Genomic DNA, 17,536 nt, shown 5'->3' with positions numbered 1-17,536 from the left:
TTCCTCACCAAGGGTGTCCCCGCTGATGCCATGGTGGTGGCTGCGGCCACCAAAAAGGAACTTGCGGATCCTTCCGTGCCCGTCCATCCTCCTAATAAGGACTCTAGGACCATGGATAGGTACGGTGGCGGATTTTTCCTCAGCGACCTTTGCTATCGTTAAGCTGAATTACCTATGTCACTTCACCAGACTCCAGAGGGATATCCTTAAGGAGCTGGGTGAAGTAGTTCAGGATCCTACAGCTGCAGGGGCTCATGAAAAAATTGCTTCGCAGCTAGGAACCCTCAATTCCATTGCAAACTCCTCCATGCGGCTAATATCTTATGCTGCAGATGGAGCGAGTAGAGCAGGTACAGGTGTGGCTCTTAGACGCCAAGCCTGGATGCGGCTATGTGATTTTGCGGATCCCTTTAAGGCATCCTTCACAAATTCTCCCTTTGATGGGTCAGCTTTGTTTGGCCCTCAGGTGAAGGAAACCTTGACCAGGTGCGAGCAGGACGGCAAGACTCTTTCTGCTGTTGGAGTCCGTTTTTCCACCCCTTCTAGACCTTATCCCAAAGGACAGAAAGGTGGGAAAATGTGGTTCCGTAAATCCCAAGGAGTCACGCCGGATTCACGTGGTCAGTTTACCCCTAGAGGCAGAGGGGGTAGCAACAACAGACGCCGCTCTAGAGGCAGAGGGGGTCCGAAAAACCAGGGAAACAGAGAGCCTCTCTCTGACAAGCCTTTTCAGCATCCCTGAGGTGTTGCCCGGCTGTCCCTCCTTGGAGGCAGTCGGGGGAAGATTATCACTGTACCCAGAAGCCTGGCACTCCCTCACTCAAGACAGATGGGTACAGTCGATCATATCCAAGGGTTACATAATTCCTTTCGAGGAAAGTCCCTTCCCTTCAAATTCCCTTCCAGATGTACCACCCGGTCTAAGGGAAATTGCAGAGTTAGAAGTCTCAAAACTACTGCAAAAAAGAGCCATTCAGCCAGTTACATTAGACCATTCAGAGCCGGAATCTACTCAAGGTTCTTTTGGTCCCCAAAAGACGGGAGACTGGAGACCAATATTGGATCTCAGCAGACTCAACAAGTCTGTCAGGAAGACAAGATTCGAATGGTCACTCTTCAGTCAATTCTGCCCTTCTTACAGAAGGACAACTGGATGTGCTCAATAGATCTTCAGGATGTGTACTATCACATCAAAATTCACAGCCGCTCCAGGAGATTTCTCCGCTTCGGCTGGGGTCCAGTCATTTCCAGTTCAGAGCCCTGCCCTTTGGTCTCACTACAGCCCCAGAGTGTTCACCAAATGCATGGCAGTGGTCACGGCTCACCTGAGGCGTCAAGGATTCCAGGTGTTTCCGTATCTCGACGACTGGCTCCTGTCAGCCACCACCAGGCATCAGCTTATACAAGCCAGGGATTACACAATAAACCTTTGTTCTCATTTGGGCATCTCGATCAACTTGAAAAGTCATCCTTATTGCCCTGCCAGTCTATTACCTTCATAGGCGCAAACTTAAACACTGTTCGGATGTCAGCTACCCTTACAGATCAAAGAGTTTCAGACATTCAGAGTCATGTCAGGATCATTCTGGCCAACAAGAAAGTACAGGCCAGAATGGTTCTAAAGGTATTAGGTCTCATGGCTGCGGCCATTACTCTTCTTCCCTGGCTCAATTCTACATGCGCCTTCTTCAGTGGATGCTGTTCACACAATGGTCATACCAGCAACTTCCAATCGTCACCAGATTCTGGTGACTCAGACATGCAAAGAGCATCTTGCTTGGTGGATCACATCTCCTCAGGTTCACCAAGGCAGGTACTTTGTACCCCCATCCCCGATAGCCACTGTCACCACGGATGCCTCCCTGATCGGGTGAGGGGCACATTATCGGGGCAGGTTGGTTCATGGGGCGTGGCAGCCGTTCGAGTACCATCTGCACATAAATGTCCTGGAGATGAGAGCAGTGCTTTTAACGTTGCAAGCCCTCAACGACTTTCTTCCCGTAGGGACAATTGCAGTCCACACAGACAACATGTCTGTAGTTTGGTATATCAACAAACAGGGCGGAACCAAGTCCTACCCTTGTGTCGAGAAGCGCTCAGACTATGGCAATGGGCGATCTCCTCTCATCGGTTTCTGGTAGCAACGCATATCCCTGGGAAAACCAACATTGTAGCGGACAGATTGAGCAGAGCTATTCTCATGCCTCACGAGTGGTCTCTCAAGCAATCTATAGCGGAAGAGATTTTTCTGGAATGGGGTCGTCCATGTTGCGATCTTTTTGCTACTCCCAAAAACAGCAAATGTCCAGACTTCTTCAGCCTCTTCCCTCTATCAGGCCATCCCCCCAGAGACACTCTGACCCAGGATTGGCCCCAGGGACTTCTTTATGCCTTCCCTCCATTTCCTCTGATCCCTCAGGTGATCCAGAAAGCTACCGTTTTGAGAGCCAAATTGATTCTCATTGCCCCTTACTGGCCTCGATAAGTTTGGTTCCCGTTCCTCCATCATCACCTTTTGGTGCAGCCGTGGCATCTGGACCCAGTGCCAGATCTTCTGATTCACCAATCGGGTCAGCTGCACCGGTCAATCCCTTCTCTCAACCTCACAGCATGGTTGCTCCACTTCCTTCCTTAGCCAGGCTTCCTTTGATCTCTAACCCAGTTAGAGACATCTTAGTAACCGCTAAAATCCTCTACCAGGAGGATTTATACAAGCAAATGGAAGCGTTTCTCTTATTGGGCTAAGGCCCAGAATATTGATCCTTTTACTGCCCTGTTCAGGCAGTCCTGGACTTCTTAGCAGAGATTTTTCATGCAGGCTCCTCTTCTTCCACAGTCAGAGTTCAGTTGGCTGCTATTTCCAATTTTCATGTCGGGATAGCAGATCATAATATTATGTCCCATAGGCTCTGCAGGGCCTTCTTGAAAGGAATTTTCCTACTAAAGCCTCCAATCAGGAATCCTCCTCCTCAGTGGGATCTAAATTTAGTGCTGACATCCTTGATTCTCCCCCCCTTCGAGCCAGCTGTTTCTTGTTCCCTGAAATATCTTTCTTGGAAAACTTTATTCCTAGTGGCTATTACATCGGCCAGGAGGGTGTCTGAACTTCATGCTCTTCGGTTCGACCCCCTATTTGGTTTTTCACAAAGACAGAGTATCTTTGAGAACTAACCCAACCTTTCTGCCTAAGGTCGTTTCAAAGAACAATTTGAATCAATCCATTGATCTCCCTGTATTTTTCCCTAACTATTCAGATAGAGCTGAACAAAAGCTACATTATCTTGATGTCCACCGTCAACTTAGATATTATTTGGACAGAACAAAAAAATTTAGAAAATCTGATCAACTTTTTGTTTCCTATGCGGATAATAAAAAAGGCCTTCCTGTTTCTAAAGTGACTTTGTCTAGATGGCTTTCTTCGGTCATCTCTGAAATTTATCTGCTCAGGGGAAGACAGCTGTGCTCAAAACCTAAAGCACATTCAACTAGGAGCTTAGCTACTTCTACAGCTTTTCAAGCTAGACTTCCTTTAGACACTATTTGTGCAGCGGCCACTTGGGCCACTCCTCACACTTTTGTTTCCCATTACAAATTGGACTTGGCCTCCAGGGACAGAGCCAGTTTTGGCTCTACAGTCCTCAAGAGTTTGTTCCATTGAGCCACCCAGGATAGAGGTGCTAGGGATGCGGTCCCATCAAGCAAGAATGAAGGCGAGATTGACAACTTAACATTAAGAAGTTATGTACCTACCATAACGTTCCATGTTAGTTGTCTTCTCGCCTTCTTTCTTCGACCTCCCTCCTTCCCCCTGGCCTGGACAGACCTTGTTATAAGAAACTGTTATGCTGAAGACCATTCAGATCTGGTCCTTCTTCCATCTGTAAGTTTTCTTTCTTCCTTTGGGAAGTATTTTATGCTTGGTGCTATTGCCCTTTGTCAACAAACGAGATCTGGGTACTTACCGCCTTGCATCATGGGATATGGGGCTGCCTCGAGCTGGTAAAAGTGACTCTCGAGCTTAGCAAGTGCCGAGTCGGAGCCGAGGGATCGGCTCCGAACCATCAAGCAAGAAAGAAGGCGAGAGAAGACAACTAACATGGAACGTTATGGTAGGTACATAACTTCTTATTTCACTTTGTTGCTGTGCAGAACATGGTTTGGTATATAGTATGTGCCAGGCACTGTCAGGCAGTTGTGGGCTGAGCAGTGTTATGTGGTATTAAAAGTGTGTATCTACTGACAGCCAATAGGTTGCTATATATGGCATTTCATTGATGTCTGTACTTTAGAATGTTGTGTGCCACATGACTTGCTCACAATTACTGTTTTGTTGTCTTCCAGGGACATGTCTCACAACAGAAAACCTGCATATTCCCCTGAGGAGGAGGAAGTCATCCTAGATGCCCTGATACAACATCACAACCTGCTGTTATCCAGAACCAGCCAGGACCAGCATGGGTGCACTGCACTGTGGCAGGATGTTGTCCATCGGGTGAATGATGTAGGCATGCATAACCAGGCTTATGAACAGGTACGCCATCACTGCAGTGATTTAATCAGATATGTCCGGCAGCATGCCTCCGATGTCCACAGACAACAGCTTGCCACGGGAGGCGGTGTAGCAACACATCCACCCCTCACCAGAATGGAAGAGCTGCTCCTCAGTGTGGTGGCTCCTGGCCAATCAGTACAACAGACATGTGTCATCATGGAGGCCGGAGTCACCCAGCATGTCGACTCAGAGTGTGCAGGTAACATGGCATATCTGTAGACTACTGTTAGCTCAATTGTTAGAAATGCATTTATCAGATGTGTACTGTGTATTCAGAAGATGTGGAGCCTGGTGTCATGCAATACTGATAATTTGGAACATAATCTGTATGCCTGTGACTGTCACCTCTTGTACTACTGTAAAATTGCAAACACACAGCAGCAATGCCATAGTTGTTGACACTGACAAACTGTCTCATATCCTTGTAGGTTCCTCTGGTGTGATGGCAAGACAGCAGATCCATGCTGGTGAGTGTCCTACATTTAATATAGCATATAACGTGCATGTCATAGGAGAGTTGTAGGCCATATACACATGTAAAACACCTACACATAATGCATGCTCTGCGTGTTCTCTGTGGGACTATGCACATCCCAGTAACATGAGTAGCTGCCTCAAACACATGCAATACATAGAGCATCCCAACCAATTGTGGTACACTGTAGTGGACATTGTATAGGCAGAGTCAATACACATGCACACAACATACACCACTTTGTCATATGCAGTAAGTGTTAATATGATACACATGGCATATGTAGACACCTGCTGTAAGGTCATACTCCAGTATCCCAAATGTTATCAACACAGCACACATACCATACCTGACAGGTAGAGGCCTATCATGGGGTGATGTGACACGCTTCAACACACAACACATTCATGTTAGGCAATGCTCCCTATTGAACACCTTACATACCCATGTAACAACTGGCTGTGAAATGGTTAATGTAGCCAAAGTGGTGCAGGTCAGGTACAGCAAGATAGTTGCCAGTGTGACATACATTAGTGGCCTTGAGTGATCACATGATGCTGCCTGATGATGGCTCATGGTACTACAATACATCCAGTTACAGTAACTACAGTACTACACATAGCATTCATTGCTATAGACCTGACAGTTGTGTGCATCCGGCCATGGTATGTATACCTATGAGTGGTGGTGCACAGGACATTGGAAAGTGTTTCAGACTTGTACAGCAATGTTGTGTCCATGTACACATTGTGTTCCAGGGTGAGGCCAATTATTGAACAACACATATGCATCAAAGACATGTATACTGTTATCAAAAAGGACTCTGTACACTCGCACTGCATGCTGTTGAGCAACACACATCCTGCATGCTGACACGTGTGATAGGACTCTTGCTTGTGATACTGTACTCCACCATCAACCACTAATGAATATGTTCCGTATTGCTGTTGGTGTGTGTGTGTGTGAACTTGACTGAGTAGTGTGCATGTGTGCATGTGTTCATGTGTTCATGCGCGCATGTGTACATGTGTTCATGTGTGCATGTGTGCATGTGTTCATGTGCATGTTTTCATGTGTGCATGTGTGTATGTGTTCATGTGTGCATGTGTTCATGTGTGCTAACATCCTGCGCAGATGGTAAAGTGTGTTTCCTGTCTCCCTCTCACAGGTGCTGAGGTATTATTGGATGAGTGCAGCAGGGAACCTGAAGTCACTGCCACAAATAGTGGACATGATGATACATGTGTTGTGGCACAGGCAGGTTTGACAGGGTCTGTCATTGGTCCGCCAATCGACAGTACACAGCTTTCCACCCCATCTATGTGCACATACATACTGCCAATACATCCCTCAACACCAATGGCCTTAACTGAGGAACAGCACACAGTAGGCATTGACCAGGATAGTGTGGTATCTATGGCACATGCAACCCCACACAGCAGCCATACCCAGACACCTGGAATGGTACCACATAGGCATATATCCAGGGGTTCTCATGGGAGCACTGCTGGTCGTAATGCCCCTGGCAGACGTGCCCCCACAGGTCTCACATCCTCAGGTATGTTCCGGGCTGTAATGCAGGCACAAGCACATATGGAACGGTACACCAGGCAGGGACTAAGGGAGCAGAGGGCTCATAACACCGCTATCAATGACAGTATCCGTGACCTTGCCAGTGCCATCCGTAGTTACATTGAGGTCATTGATAGACGTTGGGGGGAGACACTAGATGTCCTCCACAATGTAATGTCCATGCACCAGGACAGTGCAGGATGGCTGAGACTTGGACGTGGATGTATGCCAGCAACATCATCAGCTGGCAGTCATCGTGGACGACACACAAGTCCCAGCTGCTCCCGTAGTGGCAGTACCAGCCCCAGCAATGTTGGGGCTGGGCTGTCAATAGACCGTCCTAGACGACCACGTGCACGTGGCTCTAGCCAGTCCCAGCAGGGACATGGGTCCAGTCGACATCCCTCTGCCTCTGACGATAGTACCCAGTCTGGCTTAGTATCCGATACTGTCCGTGGCACCCCTGCCAGGCACAGGTACTGTGTCCATGGCTGGAGACAGTGATCTGTACAGCCTGGCAGGTACAGTCTGTGGCTGTCCCACAACCTCCCGTATTTGGCAGCCACAAGGTGGAACTGTGTGCATGCAGACACACACACATAAACCAGACACCTAGAGCTAACACATACACACACACATTACATCAACACTGACCCATACTTTAGTGTTGTCCCTCACACACATACACAAACACATACATGTTGATTGGATGGGTCATTGTCGGGCTCTGGCAAACCAATAACACACCCTGTGCATATGATGAAACTGTGCCATCTCCTGTCATCTGTGACATTGATGCAGGAACAGGCTAACATGGTGCTGATGCACAGGGTGACCTAATAGCAGTGTAGCAATGTTAGCATGTTGTCAGCAGTAAAGTGTAATGATATCCTTGTAGGTATATCTGAGCAGGCATAATGCATTAAAGCTATGATTATCAATGTAGTATTGTTTACACCAGTGTTAATTACAAAAATGGATTGTCCACCCATGTGCCACTTGGCTGATGTGTGTGGTACTGGCAGCATGTGTTGGTTAGTGGACGGTACGTGTGTGATGTGTGCAGTACAGATTTGCAGGTGTACATTTGTGAATATGGTGAAGGTGCACTGTCTGCATGTACGTTCATGGTGGACACATGGGAAGGGTGACATGCCCTGTATTACACAGTATTAACACTTCATATTTGCTATTGGTGGCCAGTATACATTTTACTACACATATGTTACAACTTGGGTACACATGTTATGACATGGTTTGACACTATGCTGTGGGTGATACTGTTAATATCGGTCATTGGTTTGCTTTCTGGTAGTGTACATAACCTCAACAGCCTGATTTTAACCAGTCGTTAGATGATGTCTTGACAACTGACACACAGCTGTAGGATACACAGTAGCATTTGAATCCTTCCAGTACTATACTATACCAGTAACCAGTGGTATTGACCGCCACACATTCCCGTGACCACTCCTGTTTGGCATGTGGCCATCCTAGGTACAAGCAAACACTCTAGGGATATGTCCGTCCACATCTGGTAATGCATACAGTGGCCTACAATGCATTCTCCAGATTAGACACTTATCCTCCACAATGGTATCATACAGACAGATACCTGTTGACCAACCCATGCTGTGAAGCTATAAGCCAACTATAGCATAGTCATCCACATTTACTATACATAGTATCCTGACAGTACCACATTGGTAGTAGCCCACAACATGTAGCAGGGGTACCGATGTGTACATACAGCCACATGTGATGTCATCTGTCCTTTGGTATTCACATTTCCAAAGGTATGCTGATGTCCCTCAGTGTATCGCATAAGCAATAAGGGGTCTGTATGCATATCCACGGAGTTGTTGTACACCTATAGTGAATGCCCATTATTGACAGAGTTGTTGTACACCTATAGTGAATGCCCATTATTGACAGACTGTGTTGTGTTTGAACATGTCTGAAATATGCCCCAGGCATGAACCCTCACTCACACTATTCTATAGAAACTGTCATGTGTGTGTGTGACACAGATGATCTAGGCCACACATCACTACAGTGGCTGGCCATGTCACATACATACATATGTGACCTACGGTCTGAGAAGCAGCAGCACAAACTGTCAATGGTAACAGATGTATTCATGTAGAAAGCAGGCTTCACACCCATGAACTAATTGAGGTCACATGTACATATATGTCTTTGCCACACAGTTACCAATTGAGGTCACATGTACATATATGTATTTGCCACATAGATACCTGAAGTGTGCAATGCACATACTGTTGTTTTACTGATATGTCATACAGTAGTAAAAGCAAAACCCACAACACATTGATCAACAGTGTCATACACACACACACACACTCAGCAATTGCAGGATTCAACCCCCTACCTAACTATGTTATGATACTAGAGAGATACGCATTATCACAGCCCGCTGTATATTTTATTGGGAGCTCTCATTTCCACTGCTGTATTTGTGGGATACTGACATCATCAGACTTGCTAAAGAGGAATGTACCTCTTTTAATGTGTTTTCCCAGTCTCCAAAAAGGGCACTCCTCTCAAAGGAAATTACACACACACCCCCCACACTCAGCAATTGCAGGATTCAAACCCCTATCTAACTATGCTATGATACTAGAGAAATACGCATTATCATGACGCCCTACATGCTTTACGGGGAGTTTTCATTTCTACTGCTGTATTTGTGGGATACTGACATCATCAGACTTGCCAAAGAGGAATGTACCTCTTTTAATGTGTTTTCCCAGTCTCCAAAAAGGGCACTCCTCTCAAAGGAAATCACACACACACATACACACCCCACCCCACCCCACACACACTCAGCAATTGCAGGATTCAAACCCCTTCCTAACTATGCTATGATACTTGAGAGATACACATTATCACGACACACTATATGCTTTACTGGGATTTTTCATTTCCACTGCTGTATTTGTGGGATACTGACATCATCAGACTTGCCAAAGAGGAATGTACCTCTTTTAATGTGTTTTCCCAGTCTCCAAAAAGGAACTTCTCTCAAAGGAAATCACACCCCCCCCACACTCAGCAATTGCAGGATTCAAACCCCTCCCTAACTATGCTATGATACCTGAGAGATACGCATTAACACAACATGCTATATGCTTTACTGGGGAATTTTGTTTCCACTGCTGTATTTGTGAGACATTGACATCATCAGACTTGCCAAAGTGGAATCTACTTCTTTTAATGTGTTCCTAGCCTCCAAACAGGGCACTCCTCTCAAAGGAGATCACACACAACAATTGCAGGATTCAAACCCCTACCTAACTCTGTTAAGATACTAGAAAGATACGCTTTAACACGACACACTACATGCTTTACTGGGTGGCTTCTTTTCTCCTGCTATATTTGTAGGATGCTGACATCATCAGATTGGAAATGGTAATGTGTGTGCACTTTGTTTTATGCATTCCCAGGAATGAACCATGTGGGTCAGCAGGTGTTAACAGCTTGAACAGAACTCCACAATTCTTAGCTTGTGTGATCTATCTGTGGACAAATTGCCATTCCTTCATGTGACAATACATATTTATGCACAGATTGTTGATTTTGTGGATACGACATGTGTCTGGGATGTTGATAAAGGGCTATTCAAAGTCTATGTGGGATGTGTGTAGCTCCTTTCAGTGATGTATGTCCTGGGTGGCTGCCTTTCAAACAGTCTGGCAGGTTTGGGAACCATGATCTGCCCATGAACATACCAAAGTTGGTAGGGTTGTGTGTTTGTCGGCTTCCAATAGCTCTGTTTATGACTTCAATCATGATGGACTCCATGGCCTTGCAGATCAGACTTCATAGGCTTATAGAACTATAGTTCCCATGGTCTGTTGTGCACCAACACTTGTGGGGTGTGCCATATGTTGCTGTAACACATTCAACAGTTTCAGATCCTGTAGAGAGGGTGAGGCTCAACAGACTGTTCAGGTGCAGGGTCTGTTTGTTCTGTAGTTCACTTATGACACATATAGGGAAACAATGTAATCCAATTGATGCCATGTTTTTGGCTTTGGGAGGAGCTGTTTACCCATTCTACATGTGATATCTTCTGGTATGATGATAGGGCCTTTTGTCAGTGGGAGGTGGGTATGTATGTATGGACCTGTCTGACAGGATGTCGGCATTGTCAGTCAGGTACAGTTGGCTCTGACTCAGGACATATATGAGTGTACATTGCTATTTATGACATAGCTGAAGGAGGTGTCATGGTTCTGTCTGGACTCCTTCGCAGATAATCTTTCCAAAACACTGACAAACCTGAGCACTAAACCCGTTATACTCTTTTACACACTTAACACCCTACTCATCCTTTGTGATCAGTCAACAGAGTATTTCATCATAATATCCTGGCATGTCCAAAGGTTGGTTTCGTGTGTACTCTCCAGTCCAGCTGGTGAATATTGGAATTTTGACGCAATGTTACAACTGCCTTATGTACACAGACAACCCTCTCCTCCTCCCAACAAACTCAGATATATGTGAGAGATGCAACTATATAGACAAACAGGAGGCTGAGCTCTCTCGACCCATGACTGGCACAGTCTATCAGGTGGTGAAGGTAACCACACACACCACAAATCCAGTCTCACATAGACCTATAGTGACAGCAAACAAAATACATTACCACACAAAAACATACTCGGAGGCTCTAAATAAACTCTGCCTAAGCAGCAGAGACCTCCAAAGCAGACACCCAAACAACTGCTACCCCACAACAATACCCACATATCATATAGTTCACAAAGTCAGTGTGCCACACAGTCACTGCCCTTAGGGCTAAACAACACACCTAATACACTTGTAATAGGTGACTCTTATTGTCAGACACACTGACGTCCCACTCACCAGGCTGAACAAGGAGAAGGTCACTTTGAGCTGTCTGTCTGGTGCCAGGATCCACCACATAACACATGCACTCAGGTCACTCCAAAGCAAGTACAAATATGGCTCCATCATTGTCCATGCTGGTGTGAATAACCTCAGACGTTCCTCCCTGGACTACATGACAAGAGACATAGAGGAGCTCTCTGATCATGTAGCCCAGGTCAGTATGACCCTGACCTTGTGTAGCATCTTACCCTCACCAAGAATGATGTCACAGTATACAGACAAACTGATCAATTTTAACAGTTGGCTAACATATTGGTGTCATTCAAAGGGGATCCAGTGTCTGTCAGCCTGGGATGACATGCTCAACATGCCACGTAGCTTCGCTATGGACGGCTTGCACCTGTCACCCCTGGACTTTCGAATACTGGCTAAGGCTCTTGCCACCCCCATAGTGCTTTTTTTAAGCAAGGCTCAAAAGACAAACTCATCTCCATAGACATTACAAGGTAAAAGAAACTAAGGGTAATGCTGCTCAACACCAGATGTCTAACCCTCAAAATGCACGCACTCAGGACTCTCCTCAGTATGGAGAATGTCGATATCTGTGCAGTAACAGACACCTGGTTCAGGCTCCCAAAAGCACACCAGCACTACCAGGTTATACTTCATACCATGCTTTTTGGACACAAGACTCGGACCGACCAACAAAAATAGGGGGAGTATCCATATACATCACAGATACACACACCTCCAGGTTAGTAGCACTGCACGAAGCATCGGAGACCATACATGCGCAACTAACAGTGGGCAAAACTGCCTTTCAGTTTGTAGCCTGCTACAGACCACCCTCCCAAACTCAGGAACCCCACTCGGCTTTCCTGGGAACACTGGAGAATATGAAGGTCTCTCCAAACACCATTATATTGGGTGACTTCAACTACCCAAACATTGACTGGGAATACTACTCAAGCCCCATCACCCTCACTCAACAGTTGCTAGAATTTATAAACTCAAATGCTATGGCACAACTGGTCACCACACCCACAAGAGGGGAAAACATATTGGACCTGATCATCACCAACATGGGGACTCTATGTTCCACACCAGAGGTATACCCCTCATTGGTAAGGTCAGACCATACATTTATCTCACTGGACATCCATATTCTGTCCCCACCCCCATCCTAGGTAATCTCGGTGAAGAACTTCTCAAAAGCAAACGCCACACTTCTCCAAACCAAGGTGGTATACTTCAAAGACCCTGGGACAGTGGTAAATATGGCTCAGACCGCTGAATCCTTTAAAAACGCATTCTATGGACACCTACTGGAATGCATGGATCGTGCTATCCCAAATAACAACAAGACTCACTCCTCCAAAGGCAGGGGACCTGTCTGGTGGACCCCGGCCATTAATAAGCTATACAACGAAAGGAGGAGGCTACTACATGATGGAGCACAATCCCAAAAAGGGAAGGCATCTCTGATCAGTACTAGCAAAAAGCTACAATCACTCATGAATTCATCTAAGGCCCGCTTCTAAAAGAAAGTTGCACCAGACACTAAGGACAATCACAAGGCCTTCTTTAGTTATGTCAGGAACCTGGGTGGAAACTCCCAGATATTCTGTGAGTTACTGCATAATGACAAAACATACACTGACCCACAGACATTGCCAACATCCTGGCAAACAGGTTCAATGCAAATGTCTCCCCCCCATCCCCCCTAAAGAGCAAATGTCCATCCCAACAGAGTGTAGCCTCCCTGACATCACAGATGAACAGGTGAGTGCTGCCCTCTCCAAAGCAGACAACACAGCATCAATGGGACCAGACAGTGTCCCGGCCTGCGTCTTACACAAGCTTCATGATGAACGTAACCCTCACATTAAGTCACTGTTCAATATCAGAGTTACTGCAGGATATGTACCCAAGGAATGGCCTACAGCAACAGTGGTCCCGCTCCACAGAGGTGGTGCCACAACGGACCCCGGACACTATCACCCTATAAGCCTAACTAGCCTGGTCTGCAAAGCTATGGAGCATATCATCATGGAACTCATACACAAAGACATCGGGAACCTACAGACACTGGATCCTACCCAATTCGGCTTTGTTGTGGGCAGATCTTGCCTCTTGAACCCGGTCGACTTCTTTAAACAGTTACCAGGTCCATAGACGTAGGGAAGGTAGTCCACACAGCCTACCTGGACCTCACAAAACCCTTCAACACAATACCCCACTCTGGCATTATACATAAGCTCACCAGCTTTGATACTGACACATATATCACAAGATGGATTGCTAACTAGATCAGGGATAGCACCCACATGGTCGTATTGCAGGTGCCATGTCTGACTCTACAACAGTTACACATGGCATCCCACAAGGCTTAGTCCTGGGACCTCTCTTGTTCAGTATATATTTCTCTGATGTACAGGCTAACACAGGAGGAATATAGCTGACCATGTTCGCAGATGACTGCAAACAGGGTGCCATAATCAACTCTCCAGCTGGCACAAGCATCCTCAAAAAGGGTCTCACAGAGATGGATAACTGTTGCCAGAGCCATGGCCTACAGCTAAATGCCATTAGATGTATAGTCATCCCCTTTGGGAATAACAAAATGCCCACACATTTCCTCATAGGTGGTAATCCATTAAGTACAGTAGAAGTTATTAGGGATTTGGGGACACGAGTAGTTAGTACTCTCGCCTTTGACAATCACGTTGCCAAAGTGGTTAGATAGACCTTCTATATAGCCCACCTTATCCCATAAGGTTTCACATCTAGATCAAGTGAGGTCATTGTGCCTCTATACTCATCAGGCCCATGACTGGATACAATGCCCTATTTGGGATGTACCTTACCCGACACCTGCAGCAACTGTAATGGCCACAAAAGTACCTCACCACGTAGATCTAGGGACTCACACAGATGCCCTGCGCAGTTCGGCTAAAGTAATTCCAGCTCTACTCAGTCTCTTACTGCCTACTCGGATGCGATCTGTGCCTGTTGTTTAAAGCCATGTCCAGACATGCTCCACCTCAGGATATCCGAATCCCTTAGAGCTACACGCTCCAGGGACGTAAACCTCAGCACAGATATTAATAGGACATGCTGAAGGGACAGATTCTTATCCCAGAGGCTCCACTCACTCTGGAATGAGATCCCAGTCCCGCATAGGCAGAGCCCCCCACTGACCACCTACAGGAGACATCTTGACAAGTGGATGGGTGATCGTATGTTTACCCCTGGGATATCTTCTGGGTCCCTGCTAGACAGAGGCACAATAAACTAAATGTAAATGGGCTATCTTGTGTGACCTACTATTCACAGGCACAGTCTACTAATCTAACAGGGTTGCGAAAGCCAAACACACTCTGGCTAGGCTTATACATGCCCTAGGGCAGATAGCCTAGTATCAACCTATGATAATGTTCGGGATGCACATTGTTTATTGATGATACTGATTGCAGGTTTTTTATCTTCTTTGCTTTCCCAGTTTTTTTGAACAACCTAAGTATCTGCAGAACATATTTGATCATGACAGGGTTCCACTATATTATATATGTGTCTGTTGTCATATAACTGTGTGCACAAGGTGGATTGGTGAATAGTGAGAGGTTCCTGGGTTAACACATGCAAATGCCGGATATGTGTGGCCCACTGCTGTACTCAGACATGGCCTAAGTGTGTGAGCATGCCCAGTGTGACCTTTCAGTATGCTGCTGTCTGAGGTCCGTTACATTTGTTGATGTGTGTGAACATGACCAATATTAACATTTATACTATATGTGCGTTGAAAATCAGGTTCTATTCTTACTGCAGGGTTCACCTTTGTGTCATAACTCGACAGGGATTATGCTGTGCCTGCAGGGTTTCCATGAGATACTTTGCATAGACTTATCAACATTTCTTCATACAGGCTGACCACTGAAATACTGTCATGGTTTAGTGGTTCAGTACTATGACTATAGTGCACAGTATTCTGGGTTTGAGGCCTGTCACTGCTTTATATTTTCATACTGAGCAGACCAGACTGCTTAAGGGCCAGTAGAGCAAATATGAGCATGTTGGCTTTTGTTCAGCTATGCCCAGCATAGACCAAGCTTGTCTAACATTGCTCAACGTTAACCAACATTGCTGAACGTTGCCCAATATTGCTCAACATTGACCACAGTTGTGCTTGTTAGTGAGTGCTAAACAGCTTTTACCACCATTCAGTATATGTAAACAAAATTGCGCAATCATGCCTCAGGTGGTGCTGCCGGGCTGCCTATGTCGGATGCACATACTACACTCCCTATACATGTTTGAAAACAGGTAGTGTCAAGTTAGGCATCCCTTTTACTATATGTGCATGTCAGAGAGAGGTATCATTTCCAGGGTTCCTACTGAGCCAGTGTATGTGCTATGCGTTGCCTCTTTGCCAAGGCCAAAGCATACTGGGCACGCCTCCTTCTGCCTACTGGGGCAGGCTCGGGTTGTTCCTCCTCCGAGTCACGCTCTGCCTGTGATGGCCTTGGCAATGGTGGGGGGCTGTTTGGCCAGGCCCTATGCTGCTCCTGCTGCAGCTGTTTTTGCAGGATCATATTATGTAGCATAGCACATACCATGACAATTTGGGTACATGTAGTTGGTGAGTACTGCAAGGCTCCACCAGATGTGTCCAGGCACCGGACCCGTGACTTGAGCAGCCCAAACACACGCTTGATTACATTTCGTGTTTGTGCGTGTGCCTCATTATGGCATTCCTGTTCAGGTGTGTGTGCGTTTCTGATGGGTGTCATCAGCCACGGCTCCAGTGCGTAGCCAGCATCCCCCACTAGGTGACCATGAGGGATGTCCCCATTGGCAAATGTCTGGTACAGCTGTGTCAGATGCCAGATATGGGAATCATGGTAGCTTCCGGGACAGCCAGCACACACATTCAGTATTATGCCCTAGGCATCACACACAACCTGGCAGTTGATGGAGGGGAAGCCCTTGCGGTTAAAGTAGACCCTACCCTGCTCACCGGCTGGTGCTTTGATGCATATGTGCGTGCAGTCTATTGCACCCACTACCTCAGGGTATTTCGCTATTTGCTGGAAGAGACGCATATTGCTGGCCAATACCTCATGGGAATTGGGGAAATATACATGATCACCGACATGGCATCCAGGAACTGGTGCAGTGCCCTGGATGCTGATGCCTGTGATATCCCCATCATATCACCAGTTGGTCTCTGGAAGGTACCTGTTGCTAATATGCTTAGGCCAACACATACCTTGGTTTCCACTGGGATGGGTTCCCCTCAATTGTTTCTGTGTGTGAGGCATGGCCTGCACAGCTCATCAATTTGCTGCATGAGGTCTCTGTCCACTCTATAGCGCTCCGCTATCTCCAGCTCATGTAGCCCCTGATAGGTTACCCTGGGCCTGTACACTCTTCTCCTTCTCCTCACTGTGGGTTGTCCAGCAGCATTTGCGTTGTCACCACCCTCCGCATGTTGCATATGTCACCTTATAACAGCAATGGCAGCACCTAACATTTCTTTTTCTCAGTACAGCTTTTTCAGTTTTCACATCTATTAGCTTACTGCAGTGTTGCAGTGTCTCTGAGAGAAACATAGTGGAATGTTGTTTGCAGAGTTTTAAGTGCTGGGCTGGGCTGGGCTAGTGTACTGCCTGTGTAATTGCCTGATTCTGATTGTTTTCTCCTGCTAGGTCTGCTAGTACTCCCTGGTTAACTTCCTACTATTTGTTGTGCTTCCTTTTCCCTTTCTGTTTCCTCAGGGGGGCAGCACCGTGCACACAAGCGCAAACATGCTCACACCAGCTCACACGAGCGCACACATGCTTACACAGACTAAAACTTGCTTATTCTAGCTAAAACGCACGCACACCGGTGCAAACGCGCTTACACAACTTTAAACAACCTTAGACATGCTTACTCCGGCTTAAACGCGTGCACACAGGTGGACACGCGTGCACACAGTCTTACTTGGATGTACGGGCGCACACCCGCGCGCAAACATATTGCAAGCACTTCTACAAGAAACTTTAGTGTTATCCACG

The sequence above is a fragment of the Protopterus annectens genome, chromosome 14.part0 (genome assembly GCF_019279795.1).
Source record: "Protopterus annectens isolate FY-2018-M chromosome 14.part0, PAN1.0, whole genome shotgun sequence".
NCBI classification, from domain to species: Eukaryota; Metazoa; Chordata; order Ceratodontiformes; family Protopteridae; genus Protopterus; species Protopterus annectens.
This window is presented reverse-complemented; position numbering follows the sequence as displayed.